Raw genomic sequence first — 23,995 nt, forward strand, 5'->3', positions numbered from 1 at the left:
TCAGATACCAGTGGCATCACACATGTATTTAAGACATTTTTTTCGGGACTGTTAGCACCCTCTGAAACAGTTCTGGGCATCTTCCCGAATTTTGTGCATTCTTTATTCCGTGGCCTGCCTCTTATTTTGGGACTCGTAGCAGGTATTTTATTTTTGTTCCTCCTGCTCCGATATGGCAAGCCAAGTCACAGACTAAACTCAGGCTACGATGGAAGAAATGATCCTAGCAATACGATACCGAGTACGGACCACTAAAGTCCTCGGATTGGCCCAGCTAAGAGATCTGAATACTACCTGGTTTCTTTTGTTCAGACCAATCTGGCAAGATTGTATCTTACCTGTGCTTCGATGTCTGCTATGCGGAGAAGAATGCGTGTTGGACGTCTGTCTTACACTACCATCAGCAGTACCAATGGATATCGATGCTTTGCTTGGTCCGGTAACGACTCATGCAACGTGTTGTCCCCAGCGGCTACCTATTCTGATGACGGCATTCGTTGAGACTTTACCCTTACGATTAGGTGACGGTAAAGTACGAGATGAAAGCGGCACCACACAGGTACAATCTTCTGTGACCATTGCTGATCTAAACACCGATGATGGCAATGCATCGCATGTATGCACTATTTCCACTTTTTCGGAGTTGGCCCAACTTTCACCTACTGCTGTAGACAAATGTTTTGCCGGCCTATCTGAGGTAATGTTCTCTCCTAACAACGGGAATAATATTTGAAATAGCGAGCACACAGCGTCCCCTGAACCTTGAATTCGGCCTTCAGTTTTGATAAACAGAATTTCTAAAAAACATTTGGAACTATTTTCTTCCCGAAAGCGAAATTATTTTTCTCCAGTTCCCAAAATATTTACTTTTCTTTGGCACATGGTACTCTGCTTAAAGTAGAACTATTCTTAGAGAACAGAACTTCTATTTTTAGAGACTCTAGAGACAATATTTTGAATCAGCCTCTCGCACATGTACAATCTTGTATAAATATGTGATGAAATGGTCTCGACCTTCTCTTCTGTATTATGAGCCATTTCATAAATGTAACTTTCGTGATTGATTCAGTGAAGATTATAATGCACTTCAAAAAATATTATCTGAATGATACCACTGCTTGAAAAACGTACAGTATAATACTAATTTGTTTGTGTATCTATACCATTTCAAATGCATTTTATGTATTTTGGGGTGGGCTGGTAAACACATGCATACTTATATGTTATATTTTGCTTAGTATTTAGTAATGATGGACATTATACGTGGAGTGGGTGTTGTGAACGTATCTAGGATATTGAATATTCCAGATTCATGCCGTTATGTGGGTATAACAAATCATATCCTTATAAAGGCATAAGAATCATATCCATATTCAGTCATAGCCAATGCAGTCAAAATATGGCAAGGCTACTTCCCTAGGCTCTTAGAAAGAACAACGAGTTATTTAAACAAACCAAGCCTCTAGCAGCCCGGGAATTCCCCCTGCTTCTGTTTTGATTTGTCCTAGAACTCCTGAGAGTCCTGAAAGAACTGAAAGTTCTTAGTGACGTCTTATGTCCAACCTTACGTCAAACTCGGCACCTTCCGGGTATAAATATACCAGCATTTGCCTTAAGCAAACACATAGTGGCTTGGAGCAGAACGGCTATCTACTTACCCAAAGCCCAGCTGATGCGAGTGCCGAAGGAAGCCGACTCTCCCATTTGAGGCACTGAGAAAGACGCTGTCTTTTCTCCTGCCGAGAAATCCAGCTCCAGTGTTTCCAGTCACCCTTGCAGGTTGCTGGGAGATCGAGTCCTGAGAAAGAGATACAAGACCTCCTTCATTCTAAAACCAAAGTACGGAGCTGATTAAATCCTTAGAGAATTCTTGATTCAGATTCTTGGCAAAACTAACTTAACTTAAACTGCAGCTCACTTACTCCTTCCCACATACTAGGCTTAGGTTAGGTACACCGGGGTAGGTGTATTTTAGAAGCACCAGTTGAGTACGTTTAGTCAACTTTTATCATTGTATGTATTGTATATATTTTATCAGTTTTAAGTATCATATGGCTCAGAAACCATATAAATGCTTTTACAGTATTATTTCATAATACTCCTTTTACTGTACACACTTTACTTTATGACAAGTATTGCAATTGTTGCAATTCACTTCTCTTGGATGAGAAAGAAGACTGCTCAATAAGTAACAACTTTTATTGAAAACGCCGGTCTCTCTATTTCTCTGCACTCTGGTGAAACTAAGCATGCACGATTGACTTGGTGAAATAGGTATCTATTGTTTTCACACAACTCTGGAGATATATTCCTTATTCTGGAGGGAGCAAAGTTGTCATGTTTATGCGGTTGTCAGAAGCTAATCCCTTCTTGTCTATTCAGGAAAGTTAACTCATTCCTGTTCACTCGAGAAAGTTTCTAGTGACCTCTGAGCTAGCTGGCATTCATAATTAAGTCTAACATATTCAATAGAGACCTAGTCGACCTCAGTCCTATGTCTAAACTATCGTTTATTATTTTCCAATGCGCAGAGCCTATTGGGAATATAGGAACTACACTACACAATGCCCAGGGTGGGCGAACTGATCCCTGTATCCCCCTCCAATTAGAAAGAGAATCTGAGAGCTAGCCCACTGGCCAGAAGGGACCCTCACCGGGCCCCACAGAACACATCAAAATCACACGCTGAAACGATAGGGAAGGAAGATACCTCACCAACATCCCAGACGCATGATCAGAATAACAAAGAAAAAGCAGGCACTGATGAAGTGCGCTTGTTTAATTACCAGTTGAGAACCATGCCACCTGTGCATTTAAAAGCGGGAACATTAATGCCCAAATCCCGTACCCTCAACCTGTGTTTCCAATAGGAAACAACCCATTCCCAACCTACCAATCGAAGTTACCTCCATATTGCTGAGGAAACTGAACCAATGTGGGTCACTTAACAGCCCTACGAGGCCCTGAATGAGCATACAAATGGTGCTCAGCAAGGAAAACTTCTGTTTCCCGAGTTCTACATACCGACGTACCTCTCATAGAGTCTAGTCATGAGATACCGTCAAGCGCATTACACTGTGACTGCCAATACAGAGTACTTCCACTTGCACAGCAGGAGCACAAAAGCTTGATACCCGTAGGTGAAACCGCCCTCGGGCGTATGACATGCAGTCTACAATGAGGTGTAATTGTGTTGGTGTGATGCGGTCAATCACCATGTGCAATCCGGTCAAGGGCACGATCGTGCGAAGCTCGGTCACTGGATCTTTGCATGTCTAAGGTCTGTAACCACGGATAAGAGTTTACACTACATGCATTAAAGCCTTCCCATCTGCACTGATGCCAGCGAAGAAGCTCCTCTGCCCAGTGTCTACCGACCTAGACGCCCAACCTCAAAGACCAATTGGCAAGATTAGCCAAGCATTTGTCGCGGGAAAACGGAGCAAAACAATTAATTCTCAGCCCTGTCCCCCAACAGCATAGGTGTCACTGTTCCATGTGTAGAGGAATGCAAAGATTTACCTCTCTGTTAACTTGGACAAATAGATTAATTCACAACTTCGTGAACCAAACAGCGTGTGTAATACTGTCCTTTGTGCAGGGAAAACATGAGGCCTCCCTGAGGAACAACGTGCTCATCCCTCAAACCCTAAACTGTGTGGACATCCCAGGGTGTAGGGCAGGGGCGACTTGCACCCTGGCCCTGATCCCTGCGGTCACATCAATTCCATGGTACATGTGATTCGGCCTCTCTACCCCCATGTCCACCGGCCAATGCGTGTCTGTGTATGCAACCACATGGTTGTGCAAATCAATGCCGCCCAAACCCCCAAGACCGGCTAACAGAGCGGACAAGAGCGGTGTGCCCCAACCGCCCGTTGAAAAAGGCAGATTTCTCCTGGTAAGAGCCAACACAGTAAGCAACCTGTCTCCTCACAGGGCCCGACTGCCTGGGCCAAGGGCCCCGTAGCCAACTCGTGGTCAGCCCAGAAAACCGACCACGCCAGGGGCACCACACGGCAACCCGGGCCATAAAAGTAATGCACCGTACTGCCGTTGACAAATAGCTGCTGTGTTAGTATTTAAGGGCGGGGAACGAGGCAACACAACCGTGCCCTGCATGATAGGCGGTGGGCAAAAAGCCCCCGGGCTCCCACACTGGCATGGGATCCCCTCCCACAGCACCGCCCCCTCTCGCCTGCAACTGGTGCGGCACCCATCATGCTTCGCAATGGAGCTGACGCGGGGGGAGGTAGGGGGTTGACTGAAGGTACACCTAGTCTGGAACCTCCCTGTCATGCACCTGGAGCACCGAGGCCTCCTCCGCCCCTCGGCGCGCTGAAACAGCTGGCCCTCAACACTCAGGTCCACAATGGCTGCTCAGCCAGGGTCCCGACAGGGTCCTATTAATGTCATTGCTCAGACCCTTGGTTGGGCTGCGCACTGGAGGTAGTGCCAATCCAGCTGACCCATCCCTCTTGGTTGGGCAAAGGCAGGTAGCAGGGGGTGATGAACATAGATGCTGCTCTCTGCCAGTTTGAGTTGGTGTGCCTGGGCTAGTACCAGCTTGAGGGCGCTTGCTACCAGACGCCGCCCTGCCCATTCAACCACATGGTGGGGGAGGGGGGAGGACACTAGTCCCAAGCCAAGCCAATGGTGAGTGGTGCTGGTTGCCCCCGAATTGGGGGGGAGTGGGGTAATGACAATTTCCCTCCATTCTATCCCGACCCGATGCCAGGTCACAACCACAGCTGCGAAAGCTGCATAAACGCAATGAAGGGCGCAAGGGCTACTACAAGGACCCCAGGGTATGAAGCTAGGACAGGGTCATGAGCGGGATCACCTCACGGTGGGATGGGGGGCAGCGCCTATCTCACCAGCCTCACGACGAGAACTCAGATTGCGAAACAGGGAGACTAGCATCGCGGCCAACCAAATGTCGTCAAGGGTGGTCGGAAAGAGACGGCGTGTCCGACAGCTTGTCCATCACAAAGAGGATGCTAGAAATGCAGGGGAGGTATAAGTACCCTCCCCCAACCTCTATGCGTCGGAAGTGACGTGCCTAGCGCCAAGGTAAAAGGACTCCTTCCCTGAGTCCAACCACTAAGAGGGGTAGTGTTTGTGCCCAAATGGCACTAAAGGGCCACCCTTTTAGGTGGCACCCTGCGGGGGCCGCGGGCAGCTGCACAGTGTTGATATCGCCAACCCTAACCCACAGCACAGTAAGGTAATTAGTACACACTGCATTAAACAATTGCGCCACACAAATATTGTTGGAAAACAGTTTGCTGCAGGTTTATTTCATACATAAAATATGCCAACGTGGTGGGTTAACTTACGGGCGATCAAAGGGAAGGCAGCGATGAGTAACCTAAGCTGGCCACCCGCCTGATGAGCCAAACTGCACAGTGGCCAACCCAATCGGTGTTACCATTTTATCAGGGTATTCCCCCCCTCAATTACCGTGGACCACCAGTTCATGACTTTATTCACACCTTTTTAGGGTTGGAGCGTTGCAAGACAAGCCCTTGGTTGCTCAGGTTTATAACCGCCTGAAGGACTAGCGGGGCACCAATGTTTCCATCCAGGGTCCTGCTGTAAAGACTTCTGGGGTATGGCATAGAGCACCCCTGCTGTGCTCATTGAGAGGGTACCCCTATGTACCAATCAGCCTCTGGATCATCCTGTATCTCCCCAGTGCCATGGATGTGGCAGCCGTCACATCCAGGGCTACCCACCACTGAGGGTATTCTCAGACGTGAGTCCCTTGCTCACTTTGCCACTGGATTCAAGCAAGCCGGGCTGAAGACGGCTGAAATGCCAGAAACCGGTCCTCGGAAGCTGGTTTCCGGTCCAGGGAAGGCATGGCTTGGTAGTTCGGGCTGGCTGTTCCCATGAGGCACAGGGTCAGACTGATTTGCATATGGCCATGTCTGAACTGGGGTGGCACAGTGGGCTAAAGAACGGTGATGGATTAAACCCAGATCTCTCACTGGGCGTGAGTGTTTGATTGGTTCAGATGCTCCGTCCATCACCACCCCCTTTTGTACCGCTTTGTTCGCCATAAGTTGACAGGGTATGCTCAGACGTGAGTCCCTTGCTCACTTTGCCACTGGATTCAAGCAAGCCGGGCTGAAGACGGCTGAAATGCCAGAAACCGGTCGTCGGAAGCTTGTTTCCGGTCCAGGGAAGGCATGGCTTGGTAGTTCGGGCTGGCTGTTCCCATGAGGCACAGGGTCAGACTGATTTGCATATGGCCATGTCTGAACTGGGGTGGCACAGTGGGCTAAAGAACGGTGATGGATTATACCCAGATCTCTCGACTGGGTGTGAGTGTTTGATTGGTTCAGATGCTCCGTCCATCACCACCCCCTTTTGTACCCACCAAGGCAGGCAACTTAATTTAACTACAACCCGCCAATACCAATGCTTTTCCAAGATCCAACAGGAACAGGTCCGTGCCACCCTCAGACAGGTTTGCCTCGCCCTTCTCGAAGTACCCATTGGTGATGGCATTTATTAGGCCATGTCTTTTGAAACCAAAACCCCACTGTTCTGTGATCTTGTGCATTTTGCTACTCAATCTTCTGCAGGAATGTTCGGTAGCCTCCGCAGACCTGGCCACATCCAAAACCCTCAGCGGGGTAATTTCAGAGCACCGTAACTCACAGTGCCCCAGCATTTTCAGATCTCACCCATGGTAGATTTAATAGCCTTTATTAGTGCACAGCACCCCAGGGAAGTAAGGCCATTGCTAATGAGGTGAATAACTAAAATGTGAGGATGTGGTACCCCAACTAGTCTCTGCTGCAACTTGCAGACTGCAAATTGGACAATTTATTAGGCACCATTCCCAGTCTTACAATAAATAATATTTGAGCGGGTTGTCGGAAGACATAGCCCTATATTCGTCCTCTGTCCTGAAGAACGGCAGACATGACAGGTCATGTATATTTATGTTACCTACTGGCGGTCGCCAGTAGGTAGTTATAATTAGAACCTAGTTTCTATAGGAAAAGCATTTTTTGATTTGCCAATAACTTTGGCGCTATTTGACAAATCTTCACGAAATTTTCCAAACTCTGGGCTCGATTATGATCGCGGACGGACGTGAGTCCGTACGCGACCCCTGAGGAGGAGGGAACGTACGCAGGGGCTGCGGCGTTCCCTCCGAGCAGATTAGGATGTGACCGCCAGGGTGGCGGTCACATCCTCTATCTTTAACATTGCGGCGGGTGCAGCTTCAAGCTGCACCCGCCGCAAGGCTAAAAATGCATGCATCGCATTTGCATGCACAAAGCGGCAGGCACTGTGCAGTGCCTGCTGCTTTGTGCATGCAAATGCAGGGGGGTACCATAGGTACCCCCCATGTGCACCCCAACCCCCCTTCACCCAGGGGGCCCGCAACGGGCCCCCGAAGTGAAAGTCTGTATACTTTTCCACAGTGGAAAAGCAGCCGCGGAAAAGCATGTCTTTCCCACCATCCTAATATGGCTGGCAGTGTCTGTTAGACACCGCCACCATATTAGGGCTTTTCCGCCGCAGTCGTAATGCGACCGCAACGGAAAAGTGGCAGAAGGAATTCAAGACCCACCAGCCATCCTAATATGGCGGTGGGTCTTTGGAGGCTCCGCAGCGGTTTTTCCGCATCCTCCGGGCCGGCGGTGGCTTCCGCCGGCCCGGAGGATGTGGAAAAAACGCAATCATAATCGGCCCTTTATTGTTCACTGAGGTCAGCTCCTGCCTTAGAAGTTTCGGGGTGATTCGTCAAGGGGAGGACTTAGAAAAAAGGGGCTCCCAAAATGTGTTTTCTCCATGTTAATTTCAGTAGGAAACTTGAGACACAGCTATAGCCTGAACTGCTGAATGGAATTACACCAAATATGGCTCTTGTTGTTGGGGGGCGGAGCTTGCCAGCGTCGATGGCGGACGCTTGAGAGCTGAGCTCCGCCAATTCACCTTCATAATCCTGCAATAATCCTGCATTCACGGCAAACGCTTACTGCCGAGGACGGCGCACTACCCTTGGACACCACCGGCACCCCCGACGCTCTGAGTGAAAGGCAAACAAACCCTTTTTTAGAGCGAAACGGTGATCTGCCGAGTCGGGACTGAGGGCCTCGGAGCCGCGACCTTGCGTAGGTCTGCCCCCCGGAGAGCGTGACCCGACGAGCGGCGCCCGCTGCACCCCGTGCCCAGTGCCCTTGGAAGACGAATTCACGGACCCCGCCGCTGAGAGCGCTCTGAGACCTTCGCTGATTTATGCGCTATACAAATGCAAATAAAGTAAAGTAAAGTAAAGAGTAGGGCGCTGCGGAGTGCGACGTCCGGTACGGGGAATTGCTTGAGTTGAACCGTGAGGTTCAAGGCTGCCACGGAGGGCGATCGGCCCGCCCGATCCTGGTGTGTGGGCGGACACGTTGCCGAGTCACAGTACTGGAGCGGGGGCCATACCTGAGCGGGCAAGGGACTGCGGGGACCCCTTCGCAGCTGCAGTGAGCTGCACGCGCCTCCTGGAGCCGGAGTGCGGCCTTCGACTGCGCAGGATGCCCTACCTGAGTGGCTGGGGAGTGAGACTCGCTGGGGCCTACGAATTCACTGCCTGAGAGTCGGCTCTCACTGGTAGAAGCCCATCCCCCCCTCCATGGTGCGGCAACTAGCCTCAACAAACAGTTGATACTGCATGTGAGACCGATCAGACCCAGGGGAAACACACTGTGCCGACCATAGAGAGACTGAGGCGAACCAGGGCCCTGAAGACACTACGGGCGGTACGCCATTTTGGCCTAATCCGACTTCCTCCTTCCCCCCCTGACGAGGAGGCAGACTGCTGCGCTGTGCGGGCCACGCACGTTGGGTCAGAAAGGGCGACCAACCGGACAATACTGAGACTGCTGCTATAGACTCGCTGAAGAGCTGCCTGGAGCTGCCCTGGGGTGCCCCTTCCGTGGTGGTCTGGTCGTGATGGCCTATCCTGCTCGAAGACAGTGGTTGCTACACTGAGGGACGTGCTGGGGACCCAGGGTGCCTGTACGGGAGCTGTGCCACGTGGGCCACTGAGACCATATCTCCCCCGGAGCTGCTCTGCGTGGAGCGCACTTGCGGAGCTACAACGCTACAAGATGGGGAAAGGCGATAAAACGCAGTCCAAACTGCCCTTCGAACAGCGGCGCACCAATGCCCCGGATTCTGGGGACCAGGACAATGGACAGCCTACTGCGACGCAAGACAGCTCGATCTGCTCCGGAATAAAGGAATTGCTGGTCAGTATGGAAAAGGGCCTACAAGATAGCATGGCGTTGATCGGCACGAAGATTGACGCACTCACTTACCGCATGGACAGGATGTCGGAGAGGGTCGATAAACATGCGGAGCGCCTCGACATGTCCGAAAGGAAGATCACCGAAGTGGAGGAGGGGCAAATGGAACTTGACAAAGATTGCAAGCACATGGCAAAGCTGTTACAGGTGATCCAGGACAAATCGGAGGATTTGGAAGCCCGTTCCCGGAGATCCAACATACGAATTACGGGGGTCCCGGAGACGACCCAAACGGGTAAGATGGAGCTATTTGTTGAGAACCTACTGACCACCCTGCTAGGGGAAGGCATATTCTCCAACATGTTCATAGTCGAGAGGGCACACCGCACATTGGGCCCAAGACCGACCCCAGGAACTCCCCCGAGGCCCATAATAGCCAAGCTTCTGAACTACAGAGATAGGGACACGGCGATACGAGTCGCCAGGGAGAAAGGCCAACTACAGTACGAGGGATCAAACATCTCCCTATACCCGGATTTCACCGCCAGAGTGCAGGAGGAGCGGCGACACTTTGCCCCGTATAAACAACAGCTGCGTGATCTTGGTCTGGACTACGCGATGCTGTACCCAGCGAAGCTGAGGATAAACCGACATGGTCATTCCCACACTTTTACGAATCCAAAAGATCTTCAAAAGGCGCTGAAGAACTGGGCTAAAGACCAACGGAACAATCCTATGGAACAATTGGATGACCAGGACCCTACCAGTGGACTGTAAGAACAAGAATGACCACATCGTGTCCCCTGACCCAACCTGGATTATTATGGCCAGCGGAACATTGCTGTGAAATGTTGGTCCGGGGGCGCTGATCGTTTGCCTCCCTGATGTTGAGAACAGTCCTGATGGTGAGATCCGAGAACACTTCTTGAGCGACCACAGACTCTGTGACATGGTGAGACTGTTCCAAGTTAATGTTGCATATTTCTCTCTATTAGACTCTTTGTCCTTTTATACCTGCCTTCTAGTGGGCGATGTGAGACTGCTCCTGTTGCTGTCACATAGAGTTGGGGATTGTTGGATGTCGGGTGGTTGGAGTGTTATGCCTCAGGAGAGACTGATATTCATGGTAGACTTGCATCCAGACATGTAAAGCCGTTGAATGACATGCAAGGGGTGATGAGGCGGGGAGCCGCATGGCAGAAACTGTTTCAATGCAAAAGTTACCTGTTCTAATTTTGGTGACTTCCGCCCCTGCGCTATTAGCACAACAGGTTCCAGCAGGGACCTTTGGGGGACATTCGGGGAGTTTGGTTGGGGGGGATCTATACAGTTTGGGCCAAGTTGGGGATGGTCTGCTGTGGGAGGGGGGGTTGAGTTTCATAGAAGGGACACTAGGCCACCTGTAGACTACACTAGAACGGACACTCCGGCTCAGGCAATACTCAGACCACACGGCATGGAACACAACGTTGCATATACAGAGCACTCGGACGAGGCACGGAGTGTAGGTACTGTTGACTCACACCTAGAGAGCGAACCACGACCCCAGCGAAGCGATGGCGACTGACATGATCAACATAAACTTGGACAAGATTAGGGCGCTCACATGGAATGTGCGCGGCCTTAATGATCACAGGAAAGTGCGGAAGGTGCTTAGCTATTTGCAGAGACACAGCATAGATCTGGCCTTGATACAGGAGACACACCTACCCACTGATAGTGGAATATTGCACCACAGGGGGCTGAAGGGAAATGTTGTGGCTTCCAGATTTACCACACACGCTAGAGGGGTGATAACATGGGTAAAACCTAGATCCAACCTCACGCAACAGTTAATGGACTCGGACCCGGAGGGGCGCTATGTCATATCCAGGTGCACTGGTAAGGGAACATCATTTGTAGTTGTTAATACGTACGGCCCGAATTACGACTCTCCCGACTTTTACGAGAGCTTAGCAAGCAAACTCAGACATTGTAACCCTTGTGGTAAATAAATATTTACCGTCGGAATTTCTATGCAGTAAAGTTCAATAAAATAACTCACTCGGAAATGAGAGGCAGAATCCGTGGTATCAGAGTTATAAGGGTTTTATTCCATAAAATGGAATGGTTCGAACCATGGTATCATGTTCCTTTCACCATTAAGGATCAGGAAGGGATAGACAATACTTTATTAACAGAGTACAATATATATAGTCAATGCATATAATGGTGATGGATACAGAAGGCGTAACAGCTGAGAGAAACGAGATAAGAACACATGTGCGTAACAGAAAGGCGTGCACGAGGGCGTACACAGAGGTGTGTGCTAGAAACGTCACATGAAAGTGTCACAAGTGGGTGGATACATAGTGGAATCTTGCAATGTCAGCAGAAATCTGTAGCAAGGATGCGAGCGCAGCAGCATGACGTGTGACTGACGTGAGGCTGGAGGGTGCAGGGGACTTGACATTTAGCACTAGAGGAAGAGACAGAAGTCTGGCATGTCAGATCGACTCGTTCCCAAATCATATCTGATATCTTGTGTTTAGGGAACTATATTATCTAGAAGGAAAGGTCTCTTGGGCAGAGGCTACTCTATACTGACTATTAATGCGTGCATATGTGATTACGTGTCTGCGTGTAATGCGAGGGGCCAAGGGCCTACCATGGTAACGGGAGCAATGAATTACTTGCATGGAGACAGAGAGGCCGGGCCCTTTGCTCTGCAGCCGGGGAATTGTTTATCTATTCTGCTAGACTGGAATGTGTTTTCGAGGATCTGAGCTCGGCTATACTGATAACTTGAAGGCAAAATACTGTCTTTGGCAGGCAAGCAGGCCGAGCCGGGCACCGCTCGCCACGCAGGGAGTAGGACAGAGGTCAGGGATGTATCCCATGTTGCAGCTTTCAGGAGGCAGAGAGCAGAAAGGGCTCGATGGCAGAAATCAGGGCCTAGCTCTGCAGGGCTAGGAAAACGTGAAAGTGCACCATGAAAAGACGTTGGCAAGGCATACTTAGGAACTGAATTATCGATCCATTCATGGTGGATCTGAAAGAGGACATGTTAACGTTGGACGCAAATGTATTTGCGTCTTCATAACTGGTCGAGGAGGGAAGTTACATGCACTTTAAGCTCGTACATGGAGACGGTGGGGTTCACGTTAGGGGACACAATTGACCATAAAAATTCATATTACCTCATTCCTTCCTTGTCCCCTACGGACCCTTCATGCTATATCAATCTTCATTAGTCCATCTATTTGTTCATATAACATCATTTGCTCTTCCTTTTTCAGGCGGGATTTAGAACGTGGACTTGGATGAGGAAAACATGATGTGGCGCACAAGCCGCAAATCGCTGGCCCACACTGTATACATAGGCAACAACTGAATACTATGAGAAGGGCTATTCCGAGGAAGGATAGGACTTTCCATCCCCAGGCTGATAACACGCTCCAGAACCAACCGGACCAAGTCCAGGTGCCTGGATTCTGGTGTATCTGACTTGCAATCTTATGGAGACGGGTTATGGCTCTATATACTGACGGTGCGTTTTCTGGAATGAAAACACAGCAACTCGATCCGATGACTCTACAGGCTCCGCCCCTATCGGCCAGGATGACGTCAAGAACAAGACGATTTTGAAGAACAACAAGTCTCATAGCAGACTGTTCCTCTGTTAGGTTGCCTAGGGTGGAAGTAGTTTCATTTACCACTGCTTCAAGGGTTCTGGTCAAGTGACGTATTGATTTGCTATTAAAGATAGCTCCTAAATAGGGAAAGAAACCTTTATTGAAATCTATATATCGTTCCCATGCCGTTTCAGTATAGTCGACAATCGGGAGTTCTCTCTTGGGTCTATTAGGTACTAGACGGGAGTTCTTATGATAATCAGGTGGAGCTAGAAAAACAGGTGGCAGAAGGAATGCAATGTAACATGTCCCATCCCAATCTAGTGGCAAACGTATATAGGCTGTATGACCACAGATGAAATAGGAATGGCGGGTAGCTTTGAATGTAGACTTGCCTTTATCACAGAATTCGATCACAGTAGTACATTCACTATGACCTAGGGGTACTGAACCATTCTTTCTGACACATAATTCGCCTTTGACTGGTAACACTGACATAGAGGGTAAGTCTGGTCCTGTATCGGACTGGACATTCAGAATCATGAGGTTAAGTGTATAATTACCTAATCCATATACTTCATTTTCTAGATCGGTCCCTGTCCTTTGTGGAAGACCCTCCTTGTTAGGGTAACATGCTTTATGCATAACTGTGTTCAGATTTCCCCATACCCAATCGCCTTGGTAGACTATGGAATCAGAGTCTAAAGAATTTATTAAACTAAACCAGGCACCACAGGAACCATTATGTGTGAACGGATACGGGAAGAGGGGCAGGACTCCCTTGTATTTCTGATAGGGAGGGAGTCGGCCACATATCCAACAATTGGTAGCATTGCTGGTCTGATGGGAATGATGTAACATACTGATAAAAGTATTGTTGCGCAGCGCAAGCCGGTAAGATAACTCGTGCGGGGGCAATTCACTGAAAGTATGCTCGACAGTGCTATTTGGAAAAAAATGTGCATGTATGGAAATAGGAAAGTACATGTGTAATATTAAACTTGCAGCAATAATCGTAAGACTCAGAAAAAACATAATCAATAATGTCACGATGCAGTGACTACGGAGAGATTTACAATATTCTCGTTTCTTGAGTTGTTTCTGTCTATCTCTCTCTCTATTGGGGTCTAACTTGTACATGTCAGGAACCTGTCTAACCGCTTCACCTAGGGGAGGACTTAAACAATTAAACTGTCTGACTTGCTAGACCTCAATTTCATGCGATACTCCTGCTGAGGAGTTTTCTCTACCAGGGGGAGTTTAGTATCAGTCTCTGGAATGGGGCAGGGCTGGGAGTCTGTCTTTGGCGGCAGTCCATAGTATTTTTTGATATGACTCGAGTGGAGCCAGCCCTTGCGGCCCTCCACCTTCACTGCTGTCCTTGTAGTTAATAAAACAAGCTTCGGCTCCTGCCAGCGGGGCTCCAGCGGACTCCTCCTGTCGAAGTTCCGAATAAAGACGTGATCACCAGGGACGATCTTGTGTGGCTTCACCTCGGTGTTGTCGGGAAAGGCTGCAGCCACCTGTGAACGACAAGATTGTAGTGCAGACATCAAGGAGGCAAGGTAATCTGTCAACATGTTACTATTAACATCGGTGATCTTACGAGGCAGAGGCGTCCCCCACATATTTGGTGGCCTACCAAAGACCACCTCGTACGGGGATAGCCCTGTTCTAGAGTGTGCAACCATTCTCATGTAAAACAATGCAACTGGCAAGGCGACTATCCAGTCTACCCCTTTCTCGGCACAAATCTTAGCAAGACGTGTTTTCAGTGTCTGATTGTGGCGTTCCACGAGGCCTGCTGCCTCGGGATGTCGGACGCAGTGGAATTTCCACTGATATCCTAGCAGGAGTGATACCTGCTTCATTAGTTCGGACGAGAATGGCTGACCGTTATCTGAGTACACGACACGAGGCAAACCGTACCGTGGGAAGAATTCACGAACCAACTGTTTGGCAGTGGTCGGAGCAGTGTAATCTGGGACCGGATATGCTTCTGTCCAACGGGAAAGTGCACATACAACTACGAGGACATATTTGAATCCTCGACATCGTTCCATCTGGATATAATCCATCTGGAGGACTTCAAAAGGGTGATCGGGAGGATTGAATCCACCTTGCTCTACAGGAATGCTTTTGCCTGGGTTGAACTGACAACAGATCATGCAAGTACGCACTTTCTGTTTTGCTGCTGCTCGTAAATGTTTGTTGTACCAGAGATTCTGTAAACTGTCTAACATGGCCTTTTCTCCTAAGTGTGCTGGACTGTGTGCGGTGTTAATCATAACTTGAACCATAGAGTCGGGGAGAAACCATGTGGCTTTTCCCTTCGTCATCCATCCCTGTTCTGTCTGGATCCCTCCTAGTTCAGTCCATTTCTTTATTTCGTCTGGAGTAGCATGTGTCTGTATGTCAATTACATCTAGTGCGGGATCCTTAACTGTCATGCAATGTGTCGGTGTCGGAACTATTGTCTTTGTCATATCAGCTGCACGTGTGTGAGTCAGAGCTGTGTGTTTCGCGGTTCGATCGGCCAGGTCGTTACCCTGGGAAATCGTATCTGTAACTTTAGTATGTGCTTTGCACTTCATGATAGCTATGGCTGATGGCAAATGTATTGCTTCTAACAATGCTTGAATGAGGGGACCATGCTGGATCCTGGCTCCGTGAGAGGTCAAGAAACCTCTTTCCTGCCAGAGTACACCGAAGTCGTGTACGACTCCAAATGCATAACGTGAATCTGTGTATATGTTAACATTCCTGTTCTTGGCTACTATACAGGCTCGAGTCAGAGCAATGAGCTCTGCAGCTTGAGCAGACAGTGTATCAATACGGTGTGTTTCATTGACTTCAGTTTCAGTGGTCACTGCATATGCGGCCACTAATTCTCCTGTGCTTGTTCCCATACATGAACCATCCACGTAAAGTGTCAGGTCTGGGTTAGTCAGTGCAACATCTGTCAAGTCTCGTCGGGGCTTTGTTACTGCGTTAATGATCTCTATACAGTCATGTGGAGCTGGATCTGTTATGTTCGAGGGTAACAATGTGGCAGGATTGAGTATATTGCAGCGTCTGGTTTCTATGTGTGGCTGGAACAATGTCAATTCATAACCTGTCAGTCGTGCTATAGTCAAGTGTTGAGTCTGGGTTCTGTTTAAGAGAACTTCCACAGAGTGTGGGACTTGTACTGTCAGGGGATGTCCTAACACTATGGAATCACTTTGTCGGATTGCTAAGGCTGTCGCTGCAACTGATTTTAAGCACGCAGGCAGGGCCTGGGCTACTGGGTCTAATGTACTCGAAAAATAAGCACACGGCTTATGTGAACCTGCTTGGTCTTGTGTGAGGACAGATAATGCTGTGCCATCACGTTCTGTAACGAAAAGTGTAAAAGGTTTGTTGTAACATGGTGTTGCTAAAACTGGTGCTTGACATAATGCTTTCTTTAATTCGTCAAAAGCCTGTGTGTGTTCCTGAGTCCAAGGGAGGTCAGTCGAAGTCGCTGCCTCCTGTGTTGTCAACTGTATGAGTGGCTTGGCTAGAAATGCATACTGGGGAATCCATTGTCTGCAGTAAGAGGTGAGGCCAATGAAGGCCCGCACTTCCTTTTGTGTCTTGGGTTGCGGTAAGTGTGCAATTAACTGAATGCGGTCAGGTGTTAGCTGTCTCCCCCTCTTGGACAGCAAGTGCCCAAGGTACACCACTTGCTGAACACAGAATTGTAACTTTGAAGGGGACACCTTGTGTCCCTTGTCAGCCAAGAAATGCAAAACCGTCAGTGATGCTTGTTCACATTCAGGTTCGCTACGGGCGGTGATCAACAGATCATCGACGTACTGGAGTAGGGCAGTGTTAACTGGCATGTGAATACTGTCAAGTTGTCTTTTCAATGCTTGGCTGTAGATGCTGGGGTTTTCTGTGAATCCTTGAGGTGCGCGCGCAAATTTGATGCTACGACCATTTAAACAGAATCCGAAAAGGTGTTGGCTCTCCGGATCAATGGGGACACTGAAGAAGGCGTTCTTGAGATCAATTACAGTAAAGAAGGTCGCCTCTGAATCAATAGCAGTCAATAATGATGAGATGTCGGGGACCACAGGATACTGAGGTACAATGCATTTATTTAATTCTCGTAAATCAATCACCAACCGATAAACTGGAGGTGCATTCGGGTCAGTACGTTTAAGAATCGGAATGATAGGGGAATTACATAGATTGGAGTCGGTTTCTACAACCACTCCCTGTGCAATGAGCTCTTCAATGATTTCCAGTAAAGCCACTACAGCATCGGGTGGTAACTTGTATTGTCGGATTCGGGGTAGTACAACTCCTGGCTTAAGTGTAACTCGGTATGGTGTAATGTGCATACAACCTACATCAGTTGGGCCTTGCGCCCACAAATGTTCTGGTACATTTTTCAATCTGACATCAAAATCTCGTAATACATAGTGACCCTTAAAGTCACGCAAAAACAGTCTAACTCCTTCCGGAGAACAACATATTACAGCTCCTAGAGCTTTCAGTGTCTTGATACCTAACAAGTTTTCTGGGCATGACTTCGTGAGCAATAAGTCTGTAGTACGTGACAATGGACCAACTGCTAGGGGAACAGGTTTCGATACTTCATTAACAATAGGCTGTCCTGAAAATCCAAGGGAAACATTCTGTGAGCCTGAGAGGGGTGCCCCTGGAACCTCGTCGTGACTTATTGTTGTTCGACTTGCCCCTGTGTCAATCAAAAACTTTCTATCTTTTCCTAATACTTGACTATGTACATAAGGACCCTCTTGATCTACAGGAACTTCAATGAGAGGCAAGCCAACCTCCCTCTCTAGGCTGTTTCATGAGTATCGCTGATAGTCGGGGTAATCAGATTGTGCATACTGGTACATCTGCTGCGAAACTTGCTGTGTCGCGGCAATGGGCTGTGGATGTGGTTCCGCTACTGTCTGTACTGTCTGTTGTGGAGCAGGCATAGGCTGTACGTTCTGTGGAATATGTTGCTGAACCTGGTGTTGGACCTGGTCCTGTCTAGGCTGACGTGGTCTCTCTTTAGTTTTTCCTGTTGCTATATTGTATTTCAGAACTGTACATTCATTCACATAGTGACCTGGCTGTTTACAATAGTTGCATGTCCCTTTAACGGGAGCCGCCGTATTATTAGACTGTGTCATACCCCTTTTCTGACCGTCAGCTGGAACTGACTGAGCAACTAACATTTTCATTTTCGTATCTTTCATACGTCTCTGTTCGTGATCTTGTTCTTCCCTAATTCTATTCTGGTGATACTGTAACATCTGTAACATTTGGGACGGTGTATTTGCTTGCCATGTACTTTCTACTTTCAAAACACGGTTCTCAACTTGAGGCAGGGAATTCTCGACTAATTCTGATACAAAGAGGTGTGGGTATGACTCGCTACTTATTTTCAGGCCACTGTTAATAATAAAACATTTCTCGAGTCTAGAATAAAAATCACTAGTGTCTTCATCGTGTTTCTGCTTACAGGCTGAGATTGCGTCCCAATCTTCCTTTTTAGTTGTTAACAGTCTAGGCAAAACCTGTACTAATAAACCTGGTAATGCTTTAGCTTTATCCCCAAGGCCTAAACCTGCGTTACGACCATTTTCTTCGACTTCTAATGCAGCCCAATCGATCTTTGTGTCTCCCACCTCCCATTCCTTCTCCTTTAGTTTCTCGTAAATTCCAGCAGGCAACAGTACTTTTAACATTTTCATAATATCTGTATACGTGTAATCGCCCATGAGTAACATATCTTTAATCTCTCGGTGAAAACCTGCAGGGTCTTTATCATGACTGGGCAGTATTTTCTTCATTTCCAATAATTCCATTTTAGTGATGGGTGTGTATACGAATACACGTTCTAGTGTGTTATCGTCTTTTCTGACCGGATGTACTTCCCGTAAGGGATTCTGTCTGTCAAAGTAAAACATTTTTCTTTCTGGGGGTGGTGGAGCTGAAATAAACTGTGGTTTCAGGAAAGCACTATATTTATGTCGATGTTCTAGAATTTCTTTAATTAAATCAGTACCTAGGCCTCTCCATCTATTCGAGAGCAGTTCTACTAATATTTCCGGTAAGGGACCTGGATCAGAACGTTGGCTTTTGAACAACGTAATGAGATGCTGAATCATGTATATACCAGCTAATTTTTGTTCAGCAGGGGAAAGGTTCAAAAACGTCTGTGCTACTGTATCATCATTATAGGTACTAGAATTGTTAGCCCATTGTACTGCGGACCGGGCTAGTTCTTGTTCATCCATGGAATTGAGTACATGGTACCCCATTCGATCTTGAAGTATTTTATCGGTAGCCTGAAACATATGTTCAGGAGAACTCGGATTTGATATAGCAGAGAAAAAAAGTCTTTTGCTTTCTGGACGTATTGTTTTCTTAAGGTATCTTCCCTTACCTACATATGCTATCATCTCTTTGTCTGACTGTTGCGAGGTTTCTGCTAGATCCTTTATATCATCCTCCTCTTGCGAGGAAGTTGGATCGTCTAGTTCAAGTTCTTCTTCAGGTGCTCGCTGGGCATGTATTTCTATTATTTCTTTACGGATCTTTCTAACCATATGATGTACACTGTTCTCCTTATCATGTTTACCCTCCGACATATTCTGGCTCCATCTAATCAGTCTATTCATCTCACTTTGCGGAAAACCTGCCTGATCTTGTTTTCTTATTAAACAATTAACCAAAAATCGCATTATTAAACCTTTAGTCTCAACTTTCTGACGTGACATGGCTTCAGTAACAGACTCCGGTCCTTCTCCTGTTCTAATAAAATAATACAATTTGTCTAGATGATCTGGCATTTCTGGTAGTAATATCAAATAATCTGTAACGCGTCTCAAACGTATGGACGCTAACAACATGGGTCCTGACGTACCAGGTACTGGGTCATATCTGCAGTCTGTAAGTTCTCTTCTAAGTTGTTCGGCCGGTGCGCCTTTCGGTGTCCGAGCCTTTGCTAAATCTCTCATTGTCACTCGGTGTAACTGTGGGGGTGTTTGATAACCTCCTGTAGCACCTCCTGAAGCGAAGGCTTGAGCATAACCTGACTGTAGGGTCGGTACCTGCTGTAGCTGGGTTGGGTCCTGGACCACGCCAGTCCCAAAAGGATTTAATGGATGCAGTTGTTGAATACCAGGGGGGACAACGGGAACGGGTGCGGGTAGCGGACCTGGAGGGATCTGCTGTTGCGGACCTGGGGGCTGATGATCATGGGGTAGGAGGCCGTCAGTGGGTACAGGTGGTGCAGGTACATGGGCAGGTGCAGTAGTATATGTAGGAGCTACATCGTCTAAATAGGAAGAAATAAAAATGTCTGCTGCGGTCTTGTGACGTAATTTAGTCGGAATCAATGGAGGGGGCAGATCTTTTGGTATTTCCGGAGTGGCCTTAGGTAAACCCTCGGCCAAAAGAGGATACATACCATTCACAAGAGTGTTTCGTTGTCGGTCTACTTGTGCTGCTTTAACTCGTATTCCTTCTTCAACTAGTACGTTTTCTCGGGCTTTATCTGAATCTTCTCTATGTTTTTCTGCTTTTCTGAATTCTTTTTCTGTACGTCTATGCGATTCTTTACGCCACAATTCTATGGCGTCTTTCTGAGATTGTCTGGCCTTCTTTTTCCATAGCGCTTCTTCTACTCTCATGATGCAATCTGCATCCCATGTCCCTGTAGCGGGCCATCTATATTTCTCGTCTAGGTTCTTAGTATAATCGACCCATAAATCTAGATATAATATGGCATCTAAGCCGTGCTTATGGTACATGAAATTTCCGGGAGTGTCCCTAGGTGGGACAGGAATCGCTTCCTCTAGTATCCCTTTCCTAGTTCCTAACTGTCTTAACTTTGAAAACAATGGCATCTTGATATCTGGCACTTGAAACTTACTCGAACTTGAACACACTTTTTACACAGAAACACAGTAATGTATATCAAATAGTCACTCATACCACGACATTAATCACATAGAAACATTTTGAACACATATTGACTATACATGAATTCTATAACGAAAACAAAATCGAACCGTTGAAGACACGAATTACTTGATATACTGCTAAACAGTACAGATACACTGCTAAAACAGTGCAGACCGGGTCTGTGTACCCAAACCCGTCTTGACCGGATACATAGTAATGCACCCGTCTAGATGCGTCCCCAGCAACGGTACTCACCGGGAAGCACGGAACGGAAGGCCTCGGAAAACTCGTCTGGACTGGACCGAACTGGACTGGACTCGACTCGTGACGTCACAGGCACGTCGGAACTGGTGGGCCTCTAGACACCTCGGATCTTGCTCTCTCGGCTGGGCTCTGGTCGGGATCCTCCGCACTCCTCACCGCCTCGTCTGGATGCTGATCGCAGTCTCCGTCACCTCCGTAGGCCTGAGGGAGATACAGGAAATCCTGCAGGTACGCGTAATTGTCCGTCACGGCTGTGGCAGGGGCCGAAGCCTGCGACGCACCTACCGGCGCGTGGGGTGGGGGAGGGGACCTATTCGGGCGCCAAATTAATGTGGTAAATAAATATTTACCGTCGGAATTTCTATGCAGTAAAGTTCAATAAAATAACTCACTCGGAAATGAGAGGCAGAATCCGTGGTATCAGAGTTATAAGGGTTTTATTCCATAAAATGGAATGGTTCGAACCATGGTATCATGTTCCTTTCACCATTAAGGATCAGGAAGGGATAGACAATACTTTATTAACAGAGTACAATATATATAGTCAATGCATATAATGGTGATGGATACAGAAGGCGTAACAGCTGAGAGAAACGAGATAAGAACACATGTGCGTAACAGAAAGGCGTGCACGAGGGCGTACACAGAGGTGTGTGCTAGAAACGTCACATGAAAGTGTCACAAGTGGGTGGATACATAGTGGAATCTTGCAATGTCAGCAGAAATCTGTAGCAAGGATGCGCGCGCAGCAGCATGACGTGTGACTGACGTGAGGCTGGAGGGTGCAGGGGACTTGACATTTAGCACTAGAGGAAGAGACAGAAGTCTGGCATGTCAGATCGACTCGTTCCCAAATCATATCTGATATCTTGTGTTTAGGGAACTATATTATCTAGAAGGAAAGGTCTCTTGGGCAGAGGCTACTCTATACTGACTATTAATGCGTGCATATGTGATTACGTGTCTGCGTGTAATGCGAGGGGCCAAGGGCCTACCATGGTAACGGGAGCAATGAATTACTTGCATGGAGACAGAGAGGCCGGGCCCTTTGCTCTGCAGCCGGGGAATTGTTTATCTATTCTGCTAGACTGGAATGTGTTTTCGAGGATCTGAGCTCGGCTATACTGATAACTTGAAGGCAAAATACTGTCTTTGGCAGGCAAGCAGGCCGAGCCGGGCACCGCTCGCCACGCAGGGAGTAGGACAGAGGTCAGGGATGTATCCCACGTTGCAGCTTTCAGGAGGCAGAGAGCAGAAAGGGCTCGATGGCAGAAATCAGGGCCTAGCTCTGCAGGGCAAGGAAAACGTGAAAGTGCACCATGAAAAGACGTTGGCAAGGCATACTTAGGAACTGAATTATCGATCCATTCATGGTGGATCTGAAAGAGGACATGTTAATGTTGGACGCAAATGTATTTGCGTCTTCATAACTGGTCGAGGAGGGAAGTTACATGCACTTTAAGCTCGTACATGGAGACGGTGGGGTTCACGTTAGGGGACACAATTGACCATAAACATTCATATTACCTCACCCTGTCGACATCTGGTGGGGGGGAGACATGAACTTTACCCTTGACCCCCGACTGGACAGATCTGCGGGTCCGCCTCGCAAGCCCACTGCGACCACAGTGGAATTACGGGGGATTATGACGCGTCTTGGACTCTGTGACGTCTGGTGCACTCTGAACCCTACACAGGGGGGCTACACCCACTACTCCGCCTACCATAACATCCACACTAGAATCGACTACAGGCTTGCTCCAGAGGCCAGATTTAGCATGATTAGGAGCTGCAAAGTCCTTCCCAGAACCCTGTCAGACCACTCTCCGGTACTTCTGGAGCTTGCAGTCCTACGCCCGTCTACCCCACCCTTCACGTGGTGGTTCCCACCTTACTCACTGCTAGACCCGGTATTCAGGGGAGAATTGGCGGAATCCATTGACCAATTCTTTAAGACCAATATAGGTTCAGTTGACAGTTTCCAAACGGTCTGGGAGGCATTTAAGGTTTACATCCGGGGGGTCGCGATCTCCAAACACTCGGGAGTCCTGAAAACGATCCGGGCGCGACTAGCGGCCCTGGAGAAACAGCTGGGTGACCTGGAAAAAAGACAGAGGGACAGAGCAGACTGTGAGCTAAGCAATGAAATTAAACTCTTGCTCGAGGAGTACCATGATGAAGCGGACAGGGAAGTCAAGCACATGGGAAAGTATGCCACGGCTAGAATGTACGGGGAGCGAGACAGACCCGGCACACTTTTAGTGAGAGTTGTCGGAGGAGGAAGGAGATGCCAGATAATAACTGAGGTTAAATCAGCTGTAGGAGATCCCTTGACTGATCCAGTAGATATAGTTCAAACGTTTAAAGACTATTATGCGACGCTTTACTCAGCCCAGGCAGGAGATATGGAAGAAGACATCAAGGACTATCTTGGACACATAGACCTCCCTTTCCTCCCCGATTCCGACAGGGAATTCCTGATGCAGCCGATAGAAAAGGACGAAATCACCGAAGCCTTGATGAGCATGAGGTCCGCCAGTGCGCCTGGCTCTGATGGTCTCACTGCGGGGTTTTACAAAGCCTTCGCAGAACAATTGATTCCACACCTGTCCACCCTGTTCGACGAGATCTGCACAGAGGGCAAAATGCCAGACTCGATGAGAGAGGCACTGATAGTTACTATCCTGAAACCTGGGAAACCGAGCGACGAGTGTAGCTCGTATCGCCCCTGTCCCTCCTTAATGTGGAGGCAAAGCTCTACGCTAAGGTACTGGCGGCTAGACTGGCCTTGCTGGCCCCTCAGTTGGTGGCCCCAGAGCAGGCAGGCTTCATCCCATGCAGGAACCTGACATACAATATCCGCACAGTATTAGGCACTATTCAACACACACGGCAGGA

This window comes from Lissotriton vulgaris, chromosome 5 (genome assembly GCF_964263255.1).
Source record: "Lissotriton vulgaris chromosome 5, aLisVul1.2, whole genome shotgun sequence".
Classification (NCBI taxonomy): domain Eukaryota; kingdom Metazoa; phylum Chordata; class Amphibia; order Caudata; family Salamandridae; genus Lissotriton; species Lissotriton vulgaris.